Below are 18140 nucleotides of genomic sequence, written 5' to 3'. Positions count from 1 at the left end.
TTTGGGATACACGGCCGGATCTGTATTCCGAATTGAGTCATTTCCCTCTATATAAACACAGTACTAAGTGAACATTCAGTGTTATTAGTTAATTTTTTCACAACCGTTGATGAATCTTAGACATACCGGCTAACATCAGATGATCTTATGTGGCTGAAAGAAATCCTAGAAGTCATTCGGTTAGCCAACTAGCGTGGATTATTTGTTTTATGTATATATTTATTTGCTGAACGGATTTATTGTAGAGACTGCATCATTTTTTTTTTTAAGTAGCTTGAATAATGGATGTAGCCTATGGGCCATTTCGCTCGGTACCCGGTGATAGTTCCGACAGCTGTAGTATTTTTCTATTTCTGGACCCTACCGAGCCAGTATATAATACTGGGAAATATGGGTAGAATGATAATTAATTGGCTGCTCGACGTCATTGCTGAAATCAGGTACAATAGTATGATCTGGTATTTAATAATTGCCGTACGGAAATTAATCGTGCCAATAAGAATAATTTGTGGATTAGACTATAATGTCTCTCTAGAATAGTAACCTTACCAGCTAGAAAAATTGGTGGATTAGAATATGATATCCTTAGTACCGTACAACAATATTTTTCCTTACGACCCAACCAATACTTTTTTTCTCTTTTTTTTAAGGCTTAAGTTTAGGGAGGACTTCTCAAATGGGACAAGAAAAAATCTAATTTAACTTCATGAAAACGTTTTTTTTTTTTTTTTCACGTTTTACCATAGGTTATGAGGGAGTTTAATGATCAGATTGCAAGGTATCGATAATTGTTGTTCTAATAATTGATACTGGGAGACGAAATACCGATATTTGCCTATATATCCTCGGTCGGAGCAGATTATTAGGAGCGCTTGCAAATGCTTCGGTAGGTAGACCTGACGTAAATAAAGGGAGGGGGAATCAGACCCACATATTGAGCCCCTTTGCTTAGTAATTTGAACAGCCTAACAAGTAGTAGTGAGAGTAGTAACGGCAGGCTAATTAGAATTCTGATAACTTGCTATTAACATTCAAGTAAATCCACCATACTTCTGTTGAGGGAAAATGAGGAAAGTGAGGAACGTTTGAATAACCGGGCAGCGGAGCCGATGAGTTATATTGATGTCACCGCATGAAGGCATCCCTCTCCAGAACCCTGTGTGTATTGACTAGGAGAGATAATTCCTACGTAGGCCTTTAGTACTGGTAATGCCTTTAAGTGCTAGATATGATAACCTAATTCATAGATACCGGTACCGCGGTTTCCTGTGGCTAAGTCAACTGATAAAATTGATAAGACCTATGAGTACCTTTAGACCTATTGTCCGTTGGTGATATCAGATAACTGTTAAGATAATGGTGATTGACTTTCTGTGACTAGGCTAAATGTGTGCTTGTAAGATAGGCCTAAGACTTTGAAGATGTTTCCGGTACGGTATTTCATTAAGGCTTTTGGAAGTAAGCCCTTGAATACCGTATGAGATGGAGGGATAAAGTAGAGAGGTGTATGAGAGAGGGGGACGTAAGTTAGGGGGAGGGTAGCGAAATGGCAGGGGACAGGGCGGTATGGAAGCGATTTAATTGTGGCCACCCCTTACGGGATTAAGGAGTCTGGCTATAGATAGATAGATAGATATTCCATCCATCCGCCTGTCGTAAGCTGTACCTGCCCCTTTGTAGCATTGTTGTTGTCACCTTAACCTCGTTTCCCAGTAGCTGCCAATAATATTCCTAACTGGAGTCGTTCGCTGGTTGGTTGATATTTTTTGTAGAGAAGACTATATGGAACTTTTCCAGCGCGAGCAGTGTTTCCGAATGTCTGTAAAGGCGTCTGGTGGTAGCAAGAATATGACTATCTTTCTCTCTGTCTGTATATATCAGTCTGTGTCTATAACTATCTAAAAACATCATTGTGAAGGTGGTAATATCTGTCTGTTATTACGAATGCGGCCGAAAGTATTATTAAAGCATGTAAGTTTCACCATTATTTCCCAATAGAGAAACAAGAGGTGCAAAAAAGTTTAATTTCTCCTGTCGGGTGTAAGTGTGGTAAGAGTTTTGGCGACGGCTGTTGCACGAAACTTCAATCACATTTCAAGTCACCGCAAATGAAATAACAGAGGGGTGAAAAAAGTTGAACGTGGTTTTTTCCCTTGGTAGAACTGTGATAGCGTTCGTGAGAGAGAGGGAGAGAGAGAAGGGAGGGTTATTGAAGAAAAAGGCAGGAAGAAAATATTTTAAAGAAGAGAAAGAGGAGTATTAAAAGAGAGAAGGAAGTATTAGAAAGGTAGATGGAAAATATATTACACACACACACACACACACACACACACACACACACACACACACACACACACACACACACACACACACACACACACACACAGCCCATTCCTTTCAAAGTCTGTGGTAAGAATAACTACGAAGACCGTCGTCATCGTGAAGGGGATAACCTGAAATAAATAGATACGATAAATAAATCATTCTTAGAGACCAGGAACAAAGACAGTATCTCTCTTACTCAAACCTGGCCTAAAATTGCCATCCCTCCACCTTCAGTACTGAGTTGTAACAGTAAATTAAGACCATGATGCTAGTCAAGAAGAAGCGCTGTGGAAGGGATGTAACGCTGTAGTATTGTCTTTTTCAGCCACTAAGCTGTGTGATATAAGCTGCAAAAAGGCACAAATCTGGACCATGTTAGATTGAAAGTTGTGTAGTTCCAGTTAAATTCAGTGGCAGGGCATTTGGATGGTTGAATACATCATGAATAATTGTCGAGTTCGAAGTCTGTACAAATCGCAGGACAGACTGGAACATACTTTAAATTTCATGCCAAGTACAGCCGTGATCGCTGTGCCCATTTTACTCGGTCGAAAAATACCCTACCGGTATCTCCGTCTTGAATGCTGGGTTGTAGCAGCAACACTTATGCGATGGATATTGGTTTTGCTATGGAAAAACGTAGAGCCGTAGTATTATCTGACATTGAGCTACGTAAAATAAGCTGCAAAACGACGAAAATCTGGGCCAGATTACTGTAAAAAATATAGTTCATTACAGAGCCTTCAAATCGCGTCGTCAAAAGCTAAGCAGATACCGTATGGTCAGTCACACTGAGGGAGTATTAATGAAGGGAAGTTAATATCTCACTTCAGTAATGCCGAACCGCAGACGTGTCAGAGGATTATTTGCCGTGACTGTACGTAGAGATCTTAATTAAATACCCCTTGTCATGGTGGCCATTGGGTTGGATCGTATAGGGTACACTGATTGAGCGTCGGAAAGTGAATATTAGCTTATGGAGGAAGGGGGAGTGTTGATGGTTTGAAGACTGTTAGCGAATTATTTGCTGTGACTGTGCGTAGAGTTAATTAAAAAGCCTGTGTCATCGTTTTCGTTGGGTTGGATCGTTTAAGGTGCACTGATTTAACCTGTGTCGTGATGTGGATATCAGATGATGGAGGAACGGGGACTCGGGTAGTTTGAAGGATTATTTGCGAATTATATCCCGTGACTGTACATTAAATAGCCTGAGTTCTTGCTTTGTTTTGATCGTTTAGGACACACTGCTTGAGCGCATGTCGGGAAGTGAATATATAGGCTAACGTCTTACTACTACTACTACTACTGCTACTACTACTACCACTAATAATAATAATAATAACGTTTGGTGGTATCTGCGGTTTTCCTCACGTGGTTGGGTAATCCGCATTGCATTACAGAGATGAAATTTGTATATCAGTATATTCACTAATTTGCCGATTTATTAACACTAACTCCTTGCTTCTGGCTGTGTGTGTGTGTGTGTGTGTGTGTGTGTGTGTGTGTGTGTGTGTGTGTGTGTGTGTGTGTGTGAGAGAGAGAGAGAGAGAGAGAGAGAGAGAGGGGGGGGCATATTAATATCACCTGCGTCAGTGGAGTCCCCATCTGGAGTTACGTAAGTTTCAATCGATACATGCCAGTAATCAGACAGATATAATTTGTAACCGAGCAGCTTTAAGCAGCATTGTATCGGTGTATGATGAGAAATTGAATGGACTGGCAGAAGATGATTGATGATGGGCGGTAGGCGTCGGCGGTAGATCAAGGTAGATAATGATTAGAAGAGTTGATATCGGTAATTATAGGGAGTAGATTAAGGAGGAAAACTTCGATTGGCGGAAGATGAGTAACAATGTAGCCTAGGAAGTTACTGATGGCTTGACAGAAGGTGATTTGGTGATTGGGTTCTGCAGTAGATTAAGGTAGATAGTGATTAGAAGAGTGGATGATATCGGTAAGTATAGGGAGTAGATGAAGGAAGGTAGTTCAGTTTGAGGGATGATGAGTAACGATGTAACTCTGGAATTTATGGATAGACTGACTGAAGGTGATCTGGTTCTAAGCGTCTGAAATACATGTTGGTATATAGTGATTAGAGTTACTGATATCGGAAACTACAGGGGAACACTCGTATATGTGGGAAGATAGTTTGGATAGGTGAAAGATGAGTAGAAATATAGCATAGGAATTTATAGGTAGGGTAAAATGCTGATATTATTGTCTTGGCCTCCCTGGATAGACTTTGAGATGAAACAAGCGCCAAGTAGATTGTAATTGAGAATAGTTAAAGTATACTTGCCGACATGAAGGAAGGCGCCTTGCAGAGTGATAGGGAGAAATGAGATGAGTGTTGAGAATGGCGCCGTAGGTTAAAGTGGAGAAATATTGGAAAGAGCTTCGTCGTGAGGTGGACTGACACATATTGTTGATGATGATGATGAAAGGAGTAATTACCGTATGTTAACGTACCGGTACACTGGATGTAGCCTACGCATAGGCCTATAGAACAACTCCCGATATTCATGGTTTTACGTCGGCATATTTCAGCCCGTAAACTTTAAGGATTGCTGTCAGATAAACCTTTTTTTTTTTTACGAAGATGAACAGAGGAAGAAATAAAAAATCCAAACACCAGATTACATAGTGTCCTCCACTCATAGAAAATCTGTTATAGTTGGACTTGAGTTGCCGTAGGTTAGAGCTACAAATGTACGTAACCTAAGTGTAGAAGAATTCACCTGCAAAAAGGTTAACAGAAATACACTGTAGCTCATTTAGTATGGTAGTGGGATTTCCCTAGCGTGAGTTTAATCGTTTTATATTGGGTTCGATACAGACGTGGATTCAGTATACATAACAGGCGTGTCCTTGCCAACGAAAGGGAAGAATAATCCGAATTTCACTTATTGAGCTAATTAATACGTAATACTGCTCAGGTAAATAAGCTAGGGAGTGTGTAACTCTTTTGCAGGAGTCAGGCTTTCTCCATATGCACCGAGTTATGGAGTGCGTAACCTGAGCACGTTGCCAATACATTAATAAAGTAGGAAATTCGTAGAGTTGCAAAGTGTGTAATAAACTATAAAAAGAGTGAAGGTTTTGCAGTACGAACCATACATTAAAAAATGAAAAAATGCGTGAAGTTTCCGCCTGCGTAATAAATTAGGAAATGCGTACAGTTTCTGCAGACGCGGTAAATCAGGAAATGCGTAAGTTACTGCAAGCGTAATAAGCTAGAACAAACCCAAGTTACTACCCATATATGCCAGGAAATACGGCCGGTAAATAACAGCATAAGGTTAATACGCGGGCGAAATGTCCTGGATTTTAGTGGTACTCATTTAAATAGCGTGTTGAGTTAAAGCTGTGTTGGGTTAAAGATGAGGGTGAGCTGGGGGAAGGTTTGTGGTTTGTTCTGTGATTCTGTTTGGTGTTTATGTTGGGATCTTGTTTACCCCTTCACTACGGTGCCATCTTCTTAATTTTATTCCCTAGAGGTGAGCTAAAGTTGAAGACGTGTATGTGGATAATTTACTGGTGGTTTTTATCCTACAATATATTTTTTAAAAGGAGATAAAACGCCATAAGTATCCAAATGAAAGTTCAGAAAGGCAGCCATGAAATTATTTTCCATTTTTCCCATAATTCTACGACCCCTTTTATTAATAATTTATAAGTTATTGGTGTAATTTATTGGCTGGATATATTTTCGGATCGGCGTGCTTCTCTCCTTGCATTTTGGGGGCTATAAATTGATGGTGGTGTTTGCGTTATTGGAGAGAGAGAGAGAGAGAGAGAGAGAGAGAGAGAGAGAGAGCCAGCAAGCGATAAAGCCACAATCGCCCCTGGTAGCCCCAAACTTAATTGAAGCTGGGGTTTACGTGTGTGTGTGTGTGTGTGTGTGTGTGTGTGTGTTTGTGTGTTGGAGCCGGAGAGAGAGAGAGAGAGAGAGAGAGAGAGAGAGAGAGAGGATACAAATACGTAAGAAGTTTACACACACACACACACACACACACACACACACACACACACACACTGTACTACTCCCAGGCTCATTCTAGGCACGGACATGCACGTAGGTACACACCGCATACTGATATACAGACACTGAGAGAGACGCATATTGCACGCTAAATTCTCTGTTATGCACACACACACAGCAGGCTTAATGCGCACACACACACACACACACACACACACACACACACACACACACACACACACACACACACGAAATAAATACTGCCTAGATACACTCACGATACTACTCTCTCAGTCTACTATTTATCTATCTGTCTTTCTCTCTATCTATCTAATTATATTTTGGATAGATTCTTATTAATATTTAGTCATGCGTTAGTAATTATCATCATATATTATTTTTACTTTTATTTTCGTGGATGAAAATAATTTAATAAAATGAAGCATCTCTAAAATGTGGATATAATTATTTTCGGCGTGATTATAAGTTGGTTGCTGGGTATTTAAAATGTTAGTAATTGTGGTTCTGTGATAGTGAGGATGGCGGTGGAGGTAGTAGTAGTTGTGGTAGAGGCGCTGGAGTGGTGGTACTTGTGGTAGGGATCGTGTTGGTGGTGGTTGTTGTGGTTGGAATGGTGGTGATAGAGGCGTTGGAGTGGTGGTGGTTGGGATGGTGTTGGTGGTGGTAGTTGTGGTTGGAATGATGGTGGTGGAGGCGTCAGAGTGGTGGTAGTTGTGGTAGGGATGATGGTGGTGGTTGTTGTGGTTGGAATGAGGGTGGTAGAGGCGTCAGAGTGGTGGTAGTTGTGGTAGGGATGATGTTGGTGGTGGTAGTTGAAAAATATCAGTAGTTATTGTGTAAGAAGTGGGTGAATGGAGGTAGGCAAGTTTGTGATTGTGTTTATGGTAGTGGAAGAGGCGTTATGATGGTGGTAGTTGTGGTAGGAATGATGATGTTGGTGGAAGTGGAAAAAATAGTAGCATTTGTGGTGGGAATAGTGGTGGTAGTGAGGGGAGCAGTGGTGGTAGTTGTGGTGGAAGTTGCGGAAATAGTTAGGGATGTGTTGGAATGGTGGTATTTGTGGTAAGAATGGTGGTAGTTGTTATAGGACTGATGGTGGTAGAGGTGGTGTGGTGTGGAGTTGACAGAATAGTGTAGTTGTGGTAGGGATGGTGTTGGTAGCAGTGGGTAGATGGTGGGAGTTAGATAATGATGGTAGTGGAGGGTAGTGGTAGGGATGATGGTGGTGGTTGTGAGGTGTGGTAGTGCGATGTGGAGTGGTAGTTGTGACAAGAATGATGATATGGGTTGTGGTGGTACATGTGAGTGGCAGATGTGGTGGGAATAGCGGTGGTAGTTGTGGTAGGGATGGTGGTAGCTAGTTGTGGTGTAGTGTGGTGGAGTGGGTCAATACAGGCTCAGGTAGGCAGGGCAGGGTGGCATGATAGAGCACAGGTGTGAGAGAGAGAGAGAGAGAGAGAGAGAGAGAGGGGATCATCAACCAGGGCCGTAAAAGCAGCCTGCATGCCACTGATGTTAGCTAGGTTGGTCACACTGTCCTTTGAACGCTTTGAGAGGCTTTACCTTTGTGTGTCTTGCTCCCTTTGACCACTAGACATTCTCTCGTGGGCAAAATCGTCACCTAACAGGGAAGGAGGTAGGCAAGGAGGGTTAAGGCAAGTGGGAGAGAAGATGAGGCAGGTATGGAGGTAGGAGGGAAGGAGGTAGGCAAGGAGAGTTAAGGCAAGTGGGAGAGAAGATGAGGCAGGTATGGAAGTAGGAGGAAAGGAGGTAGGCAGGGAGAGTTAGGGCAAGTGGGCGTGAAGATGAGGCAGGTATGGAGGTAGGAGGTAAGATAAATAGATAGGGGTAGAAATGATGATGAGGCGAGAGGGAGGTAGGAAATCAGATTGGTTGGCAGGGATAGGAAGGGTGAGGAAGAGAGTAGAGTATAGGAAGAAAGGCAAGTTAGGATAGAGAAGTTAAGTCAGGGAGGGAAGAAGAGATAAAATAGCATAGGTAGAGCGGGAGGTTGGAGATAAGGTAGGCAGGTAGGGTTAGAGAAAGTGAGACAGGAAGGTAGGTAGAAGATAAGGCAGGCAGGCAGGAAAAAGGAATGTAAGTCTGAAAAGTAGGAAGGGAGGGGAAAGGTAAGGCACTGAAGAAAGAGGTAAGAGGAGGTAAGGCATGAAGGTAAGGAGGGACATCAGACAGGCAGAGACAGAAGATGAATCAGTCAAGGAGGAAGGCTAGTAGGCAGAGAAGAAAGGGATTAGAGGTGGTTAGGCTGGAATAAGGAGGATAGAACAGGGACAGCATAAGATAGGTAAGGGACAGGGGAGGTAGGGGGACAAAAATGGAACCACTTAATATCAAGGTGAACTGAACCACTTAGGCGAAACAGAACAATCGCCAGGTGGATGCTGAGTGGGGCAGGGACCAGAATAGACAGGTGGACAGGCAGGCAGGTAGATCCCTTCACTGCGATGACGTCTTTTCCGTATTCTTGCTTCCCTCAGGTGATTTCATTAGGCTCATAAACACCTTGGCATAAAAGTCGTTGCGGGAGTGACCAGTATAGCTGTGCGATTATATTATTATTATTATTATTATTATTATTATTATTATCTCATTAGTATTATTCTATTATTATTATTATTTTTTATTTTACTGCTGCCGCCGCTGCTGCTGCTACTATTACTGTTACTGTTACTGCTCCTGTTACTGCTGCCACTATCACTACTACTACTACAACCACCACTGGTATTTCTACTACCTTAAGTAGGAACCAGAATAACCAGGCAGCTTAACCACTTCACGTTTTATTTCATGCCGAGAAGCCCACCTTTGTACAGAAGTTACGTCTGTCACTGTAACTACCTGCTAATCCATAACTACCTGTTCCTCCACACCCTGTAGTGTCCTTATAAGTCGTACCGGAAAACAGTAACAGCACTCTACAGGTGAGGGAGGGGGCGGCCGAGCATGAGATGGAGGGATGGAGTGGAGAAGTATATGAGGGAGGGGGGTGTGAGCTGGGAGCAGGGCAGTGAAATGGCGGAGGACAGGACGACATGAGGCGATTTGTTTGTGGCCACCCCTTACGGGATTGAGGCGTCTGGCAATAGATAGATAGATAGACTTTACAGGTTGAAGATATGCGATGGAAAATCAGAGGAACGTCAGAAGAATTTACCGTAATAAGAATGAGGCTTTTCTCAGTGCTAGTGTGCATTTAGTGTGAAAGATTTTATAGCAAACTTCTTTTTGCAGGTTACACATACGGTATATTAATTTCTTCAGTGATTTGGCCAAGGAGAGAGAGAGAGAGAGAGAGAGAGAGAGAGAGAGAGAGGCGGTAAACTGGAAAATCTTCAACCTCCTCCAGCCGAGAAAATAGGAGCTAACAAGAGAACAAGAGGAGGGAGGAGAGAAAGGATTGACAAGGGGAAAGACGAGAGAAAGAAAGAAAGAGAGAAGAAAGAACAAAAGAACAAGAACAAGGGAGAGAAAGAGTGACATGGGAAAAACGAGAGAGAGAGAGGGGGGGGGGGTAGCGGACATGAGAACAAGGAGGGGAGAGAGAAAGAAAGAGTGACAGAGAGGAAAGACAAGACCATCACACGATATGCAGGTAGGGACACGGTGAGGCTTGGGGGAGGGAGGTGAATATGAGAGAGGGGGGGAGAGGAAGGGCATATAAGAGAGAGGGGAGAGGGGGAAGAGGAGGGGAATGTGAGAGAGAGGGGAGAGGGGGAAGAGGAGGGGAATATGAGAGAGAGGGGGGGAAAGGGGAATAAGAGAGGGAGGTGGACAAGGCGTAGCACAATAAGAGGAAAAATCGACTGACGTAGAACACGATAATAAAAGCGAGAGAGATAAAAAGTGTGAGGGAGTGAACGAGGAAGGAGAGTACGAGGTTACACATGAAGTGAAGTAAGGTAAGAAAGAATTAGAGCGAAAAAGAGATATGCAGAGAGTAAGGAATATGAGGAAGATAAAGTTGAGAGAGAGAAAGGGAGAGGTCAAGTAAGAATCAAGGTGGGCGAAATCCGACACACAGGAAAGGGGAGGAAATTGGAAGAAAAGAGAACAAGCAAGAAATGGAGGGAAAAAAATGGTGCGATCCGCGAAGAGATGTAGCTTAGACGAGGACAAGGTGAGGCAGGCATATAGGAGAGACAGGCAGGCAGGTAGAAGTAGGGGGTTAGGTAGGAAGGTAGGCAGGGAGGAAAGGAGGAAGATGGAAAAGTAGGGGATAAGAAAGAAGGTAAGTAGGGAGTAAGGGGCATAAGACAGTGACTAAGAAGACAGGAGGTAAGGAAGAAGGGTGACAGGGAAAGAAGGGGGATGGGGTAAAGCAGAAGGGAGGCTGCATGGAGGCAGGCAGCCTAGGAGGATGGTGGAAAAGGTAGGAAGAAGGTGGATAGAAAGGCAGGAAGAGGCATGGGGTAAGGCAGAGAGGAAGGCAGGCAGGCAGAGAGGCAGTTAGGCAGGCAGACAGGGAGGGCATGGCAGGTAGAGGCAGGGCTGTCGCATTAATTCCTTAGGCTTGGGTTTTGACACGACGCCGAGATTGAGGTCTTTACTGGGGGGCCATGTTTGTGGGAGCGAGAGAGAGAGAGAGGAAAGGAACAGTTGAAAAGGAGGAAGAGATGAAAGGAAGAAGGTTTAGTGGAGAACGCTGAGACTTAATGAGAGAGAAAACAAAGGTGGAGTCGGAGAAGGTAAGAGAATTTGTGCAGGAGAGAGAGGGAGACAGACAGACAGACAAACAGAGACAGAGAGAGACAGACAGACACAGACAGAAAGAGTAAACGAACTATTTATATATGATTTGCGCATATTAACTACCGACGCCAAAATCTTAAGAAAAATGCATCCGCTAATGCTTGTAGTCTGAGTTTCCTGTAGTTTTTTTTTTTTTTTTTCCACTTTCAGCTGTCGTGTGATGTTGAAACTGAAAAAAAAAAAAAATTGCACCATTTTCTCATCATCACATTGTAAAATTATAATGCTATGTGGAATGCACTTTGGTCAGGTGAGAATGTTTGGCTGCCAGTTGCTTAATATTTTAGCAGTTCCTAATCTGACCAGCTGATTCTGAAGGCTCTCAGTCTTATGTTTCTCCGTGTTTATTTTTTTTTTTACCGTTATTTATTTATTTATTTTAGTTTATTTTTATATACAGAAGAAATAACTCGGAGAATTACTAGGTGTTACTTGTCACACACATGCATAGCCTAGTGCGATACCCAGCTTCATGCAGTTGTAGGCTATACCCAACACAACTTGATTAGTTTTTGTTTTGCACGAGATTTAGCCAGTGTGCAAGGAGCATTTTGGCCTTCTCATGGGTTGGACTAGCGACCCATCTAGGCGATAATCATTTCTGCACGAATAAAAGAAGAAACCCTGCGTTAACCGTGTCCACAGTACTATTATCATCAGTAGTTCGTAAAGTGTAGACGAGGGCTGTTATCGAGAGACAGCTTAATCAAGTGTATGTCCCCACTACACATTCCTTGACACCTTAACCATTTGAGGACGGTAGATTTGACCACATACCTTGACAGCTTTACCGTCACGCGTGTGCCTGGAGTGGTGTGACTGCTAAACATAACAATACAGGAGATATTTTCCCTCACCAGCCATAATGGACGGGTGATAGAGTGACGGTTTTAATACCTTATGAGATGGAGGCACCTGAAGAAGCCGTGTTCCCTAGTCTTGGCCTGGCATTCACCTCGGTTAAGACAGATCCCTAACACCTATTCCTTAGCGATTTATTTTTGGATATCGCTGGTTAATAGCCTTTAGTACGTTATTTATGCAGAGTATGCCGATATTGGAAGGATTTATGCAACAGGGAGATGGACAGTATGATGTAATAAGCAAAGTAATCGCTTAGGAAAACGTGTTAAGGCGCTTCCGTAACCGACGAGATTACCGGCCTTGTGGCATGGGAAGCTTCGTATCACCTCTTCCTTTGCGATTTAGTTTGCTTACCACACCTCATCATTCCATGGGATGTTATTTATACAGTTTTAGTATCGAAATAAGTTAGATCAGTGACATAGGGTATAAGGGGATATTGCGGTGTAATGTGCAGAGTAAGTCGCTAAGGAGGATGTGTCAAGAAATTCCTAATGCCAGACTGCTGACCCTACATCCGCCGCAACCCAAACAGAATCGTGCCCAAGTGACGGCCCAAGTGACGGCTGTTAAATACTTCCTGAGATGAAGTCACCTGCAGAAGTTCAGTGACGTTGTCGGGAGTGGTGTAATGTGGGGAAAGGTGCCTGTACAAGCTATGGCGTTTATAGAAAGAGTTTGAATAGCGAGATTACATTTACCATGGCTTATGTGGAAGCAACACAGAATAAATTTAATACTATACTGTGTTTACTCTAACTTGACCTAGAATTGCCGTCTCTCTACCATGAATGGGGAGGTGTAGTATTAGATTAACACCAGAATACGGTGCTAATCACGAAGACGTGCTGTGGAAAGAACGTAGAGCCATAGCACCATATTGTCTTATTCTGTCATTGAAGTATGGGAAGTAGGCTGCAAAAGGACACAATTCTGGACTAGCCTAATTAAAACTGGATGAACTATTCTATTGGACTCATTCCAGTTGAACATAAATAATAGTGTATTCCATGTGCAAAAAACAAAATTCCGTTTTACCTTAACTTTTCTACCATGCACCGGTGTATATATTAAAAACCTGCTTTTTCCCCATGTATCGGGACGGAATTTCTCTGATATTTTTTTGGGTGGTGAGCATCATGAAAATTAATATTTATAAAACGTTTCTCGCTCTTCCGTATAACCCTGAAAAATCGATAATAGCCAGCCTTACCGTACTTAGTTATGATGGTTATATAGACAAGAGTAGTTTATAACAGATGTAGGGATGAGAAACGCTACAGGTAGATATGAGGACCCGGAAAGAAGGGAATGAATATGGGGATGATGAGGAGGATGCACCTGTAGATTGAAAAGGAAGAAAACTAACAGATGGCGAAATAATCATAGGTGTAGTTTCTCTTGTGTACGGAGTGATGGTGTAAATATTGATATAATCTTGTAAAAAAAAAATTGTTAGTAGGGTTGGTCAGTTATGGATATGCATTAAAAAGAAAGTTCGCTGGATGAGGATGGATATGGAGAGAGAGAGAGAGAGAGGGCAAACACAGCAATTAATACTCCCGTCAGCACTTAACCTTTCTTTTCAGTTGACCAAATTCTCACCTAGGTCTCTCTTTTCTACACTCGTGCCTCTGTGTTTGTTCCTCGTTTTGTGTGTTTGAGTAAGCGAATTTCCTGTTTGCCCTCCTCATTCCCCCTTTCAGTTTCCCCTCTCTCTCTCCCCTCACCCCTCTCTTCGCTTCCATTAATTTTGCATCCTACTCTTTTCCTCTTTTTTTGTTTCATATTCTTTTCTCTTTTATTCATTTTTTAATATTCCTCATTCCTTTCCATAATCTTCCTTCCTCCCTCCTTTCGCTTCCTTCAGTTTATCGTCATTTTCTTGTTTCATCTCTTCTTATCCCTTTTCTTGTCTTCTGTTCTTTTTCATTTCTCTTTTTGATTTCCTTTCATTTTCTTTGACTTTTCCATTGTTCTTTTCTAACCTTTTTTCCCTCCTCCTCCTCCTCCTCCTCCTCTTCATCATCATCATCATCATCATCATCATTATCATCATCATCATCATCTCTTTCTCCCTCCATTCCCCTTTTCTTCCTCCCCCTGTTGCTTTCCTCTTCCGTCCTCTTACTCTTTGCCTCTTCCACTCCCCCTTTTTTCTCTTCCTCCTCTCCCCTTCCTCCTCTCCTCCTCTCCCTCCCTTCTCCCCCTCAACCCCCCCCTTCCCCTCTTCCTTCCTCTTCATTCCTCTCAACAATAGACACCTGAACTTTCTCTCGTGGGCCTCTTATCTCTCTCTCTCTCTCTCTCTCTCTCTCTCTCTCTCTCTCTCTCTCTCTCTCTCTCTCTCTCTCTCTCTCTCTCTCTCTCTCTCTCTCTCTCTCTCATCATCCCTCCCTCTTTCTCTCCATTATCCTTCCCTCTATGTCGGTGAATTTTCTCTCCCTTATTCTCTCCATTTTACCCTTCTTCCCATTCCCTCTCGTCTCCCAATGCCCTTCTTTCCTAAACTCGACCCTCCTACCTTCCTCCTTCTTCCCTCCTATGCCTCCATACCCACGCCTGGTCCTTCATTTCATCCATCCTTCCCTCCTACCAAGTTTTCCCTCCACCGTCCCACCTCTTCTCTCCATTCCTCCACTAGCTGTCCTCTCTCCCAGCCTGTCTCCCTCCATTATCCTAATCTTTTTTCTCCATTTTTTGTCCCTCCGGCTCTGTTATCCTGCCTGTTCTCTCCATCCTTGGTTTTATGGTGTTCCTCTCATTTTTCTTCCTCTCTCTTTCATTCTCTTCCCTCCACCATCATACCTCTTCCCACCCTCCACTATCCTGCCTCGTCCCTCCACTATCCTTTCCTTCCTTGTCCCTCCACTATCCTACCGCGTCCCTCCACTATCCTTTCCTCCTTCCCTCCACCATCCTGCCTTTCCTCCACTCTCGGTCTCGATGCCAGGCCCTCAATCAGCGGTGGTCGTGTCTGAGGCGTTGTAATGTGACGCAGTTTTATCCACCTTTACCTCCAGTTTAGCCTCCCATCCCTCCATTGTTTCCCTCCTTCCCTCCTTTTCCTCGCCCTTTCCTTCCCTCCACTTTCCTACATTTTTCTTCCTCCCTTCCCTCCTCTTCCTCCCCCCCTCTCCTTCCCTCCACCTTCCTACATTTTTCCTCCTCCATGTTTTCCCTCCATTATGCCACATCTTTCATTCTTTCCTTCATTATCTCTTCCTTCCTCTACCATCCTCCTTCCCTCCGTCACTTATCCTACTCTATTTTTTTCCTCCATTTTATCGTTCCATCCTTTGTTTTTCCTCCACTATCCTTCCTCCTTCTCTCTCCCTTCTTTCCTCCTTTGCGCTTATTGATATTCTATTTTTCTTCCCTCTGTTATCCTATTCTTTCCTCCTTCCCTACACCATCATTCCCTTCCTTCCTCTCACCCTGTCTTTACGCTTTCCGATGTTCCTTCAAGCTTTCATCCCTCCATCATCCTATTATTTCTTCTCTCCGACCTTTCCTCATCTATCCTTTCTCCCTCTACTATCCCTCCTTCTCTCCACAGTCTCTCCCTCCCTTCCTCTCTCCCAGTCTTTACGCTTTTCGATGTTCCTTCAAGCTTTCTTCCCTCCATCATCCTATTATTTCTTCCCTCCGACCTTTCCTCATCTATCCCTTCTCCCTCTACTATCCCTCCTTTTCTCCACTGTCCCTCCATCCTTTCCTCCAGTCTCCCTCCGTCTACTATCCCTCCTTCTCTCACTATCCCTCCATCCTTTCCTCCACTCTTCCTCGGTATCGACGCCCGCCCCTCCATCAGCTGTGGTCGTGTCCGGAGCGCTGTGATGTGACGCGGTTTTAGCACGCAAGCCGCCCGCCGACCCTGATTTATGCCACACCTACCTGTACCTAGCCATCCCCCCCCCCTCCTCTCTCTCTCTCTCTCTCTCTCTCTCTCTCTCTCTCTCTCTCTCACACACACACACACACACACACATGCACGATGGCCAACCCCCTTATCCCCCGCCATTTTGTGTCCACCTGGGTAGAGATCCACGGACACAGGTAGGGAACACACACACACACACACACACACACACACACACACACACACACACACACACACACACACACACAGCAGTACCGTCCCTCGCTGAATTAGTTATACTCTTAGATCAAAAATGTCCGGAGCTTCTCGCCTCAACCCCCCCCACCCTCTCAACCACCCTTGTTTTTCGTGTAGCTGTTTTCTTAGTTTTTCTCGAACCCAGGTCAATAAGTGGGTGGTTCTCTCTCTCTCTCTCTCTCTCTCTCTCTCTCTCTCTCTCTCTCTCTCTCTCTCTCTCTCTCTCTCTCTCTCTCTCTCTCTCTCAGTGAAGTGTAGTCTCATACTGTTTCGACTGCCAGCGAGTATGTGTGTGTGATTGATTGATTAGGCACATCATCATCAACACCATCATGAGTGTTGTTTTTACACACACACACACACACACACACACACACACACACACACACACACACACACACACACACACACACACACACACACACACTTATTGAACTCAGAATTCTCCTTGTTTTACCTGTGTGTGTGTGTGTGTGTGTGTGTGTGATTGACTGGTGCTGTGAGCCTGACTGAATGGCTTTGGTAATGTTGCTGTTCCTATTGCTTTTGTTCTGACTCTTGTTATTGTTATGGATTCCGCGTATTGCTGTTTTTTTTGTCTTTCATTTTAGTACCTGCAGTTTATCATATTATTTTTCTACTGTTCATTAAGAGCCTTCTGTTATTTTTTTAATCAATCGTTTTTATGTTACCTACCTTCGTCTTTAGGTGCAAATTGTTCTGGTGTAATGTAATAATAATAATAATAATAATAAAAATAATAATTATCATCATCATCATCGTAAAGGAAATATAGAAAGGTTCACAGGATATTTTTATTATTATTATTATTATTATTATTATTATTATTATTATTATTCATGCATTTGTCATTCTTTCAGTGCAGGTGTCAAAGGTGTTTGCCAGAAAAAAATGCATATGAGTGGCGTCCTGAAATTGAGAGGTTTAAATGTGGGGGAAAAAAATGGTGATAAAATAGTAGGTATAATAAGAGCCAGGAAGTAAGAGGAAAACTGGGAAGATGAAGGAGAAAAGGGATCGAGGAGGAGGAGGAAAGTTGCATGAGAGGAAGGAGGAGGAGGAGGAGGAGGAGAAGTTGCAGGAGAGCAGGGATGGAGTTGACGTGGAGAGAGAGTTGGACAAGAAGGGGTATAAGACAGAGCAAATGGAGACTAGGAAATATGAGGAAGGAAGAGAGAAAAAAAAAATCAGAATGACATTGGAAGTAAGAGAGTGAATTAGGAAGGCTCGAAATCACAGAAGGGTGAGGTTGGAGAGAGAGAGAGAGAGATGGGGGGGGGGGAGTCAGGCAGGTCTAGACGGTAGCACAACACACACTTAACATAGGAAAACCATTATCCCAACCATCCATCCAGCCATCGATTCCTCTCTCACACACCTTGACCCTCCCCTCCCCCCCTCTCTCTCTCTCTCTCTCTCTCTCTCTCTCTCTCTCTCTCTCTCTCTCTCTCTCCAGGTGTCTACCTGCCACATCTCTCACCTGCCTCCTTCCTCCCGTTCTCTCACCTGTCTCTCTCCCTTCCCTCACTCAGTCCCTCCAGTCTTCTCTCTCTCTCTCTCTCTCTCTCTCTCTCTCTCTCTCTCTCTCTCTCTCTCTCTCTCTCTCTCTCTCTCTCTCGTATATGCATTAATTATTATGTCTGTCTTTTTACATGTATTTGAATATCTGTCTGTCTATCAATCTTTATATTTTTATTTTATCGTTAGGATCGTAAGGCCTGTATACCTGTGTAAATCTTTAAAAACACACCTGAAATGTGCAATACCCGCGTCGCCGCCTCTGATACGCCAGGCAATGGGTGAAAAGGGGGTATACGAGAGAGAATAGACAGGCGTGGGAGGAGAGAGGTGAATTAGGAATGAGGGAGGGAGGCAGGGGTGAGGGAGGGAGGAAAGTAAAGAGGAGAGAGAGCTAGAAAGGTGAGGGAGAATGGATCAGGTGAGAGAGAGACAGAGAGAGAGAGAGTCATGCACAAGTTGGACACACGAACCCACATCATCTTACACACACACACACACACACACACACACACACAC

The sequence above is a fragment of the Coenobita brevimanus genome, chromosome 67 (genome assembly GCF_032717465.1).
Source record: "Coenobita brevimanus isolate Jiangsu-jjx chromosome 67, ASM3271746v2, whole genome shotgun sequence".
NCBI classification, from domain to species: Eukaryota; Metazoa; Arthropoda; class Malacostraca; order Decapoda; family Coenobitidae; genus Coenobita; species Coenobita brevimanus.
This window is presented reverse-complemented; position numbering follows the sequence as displayed.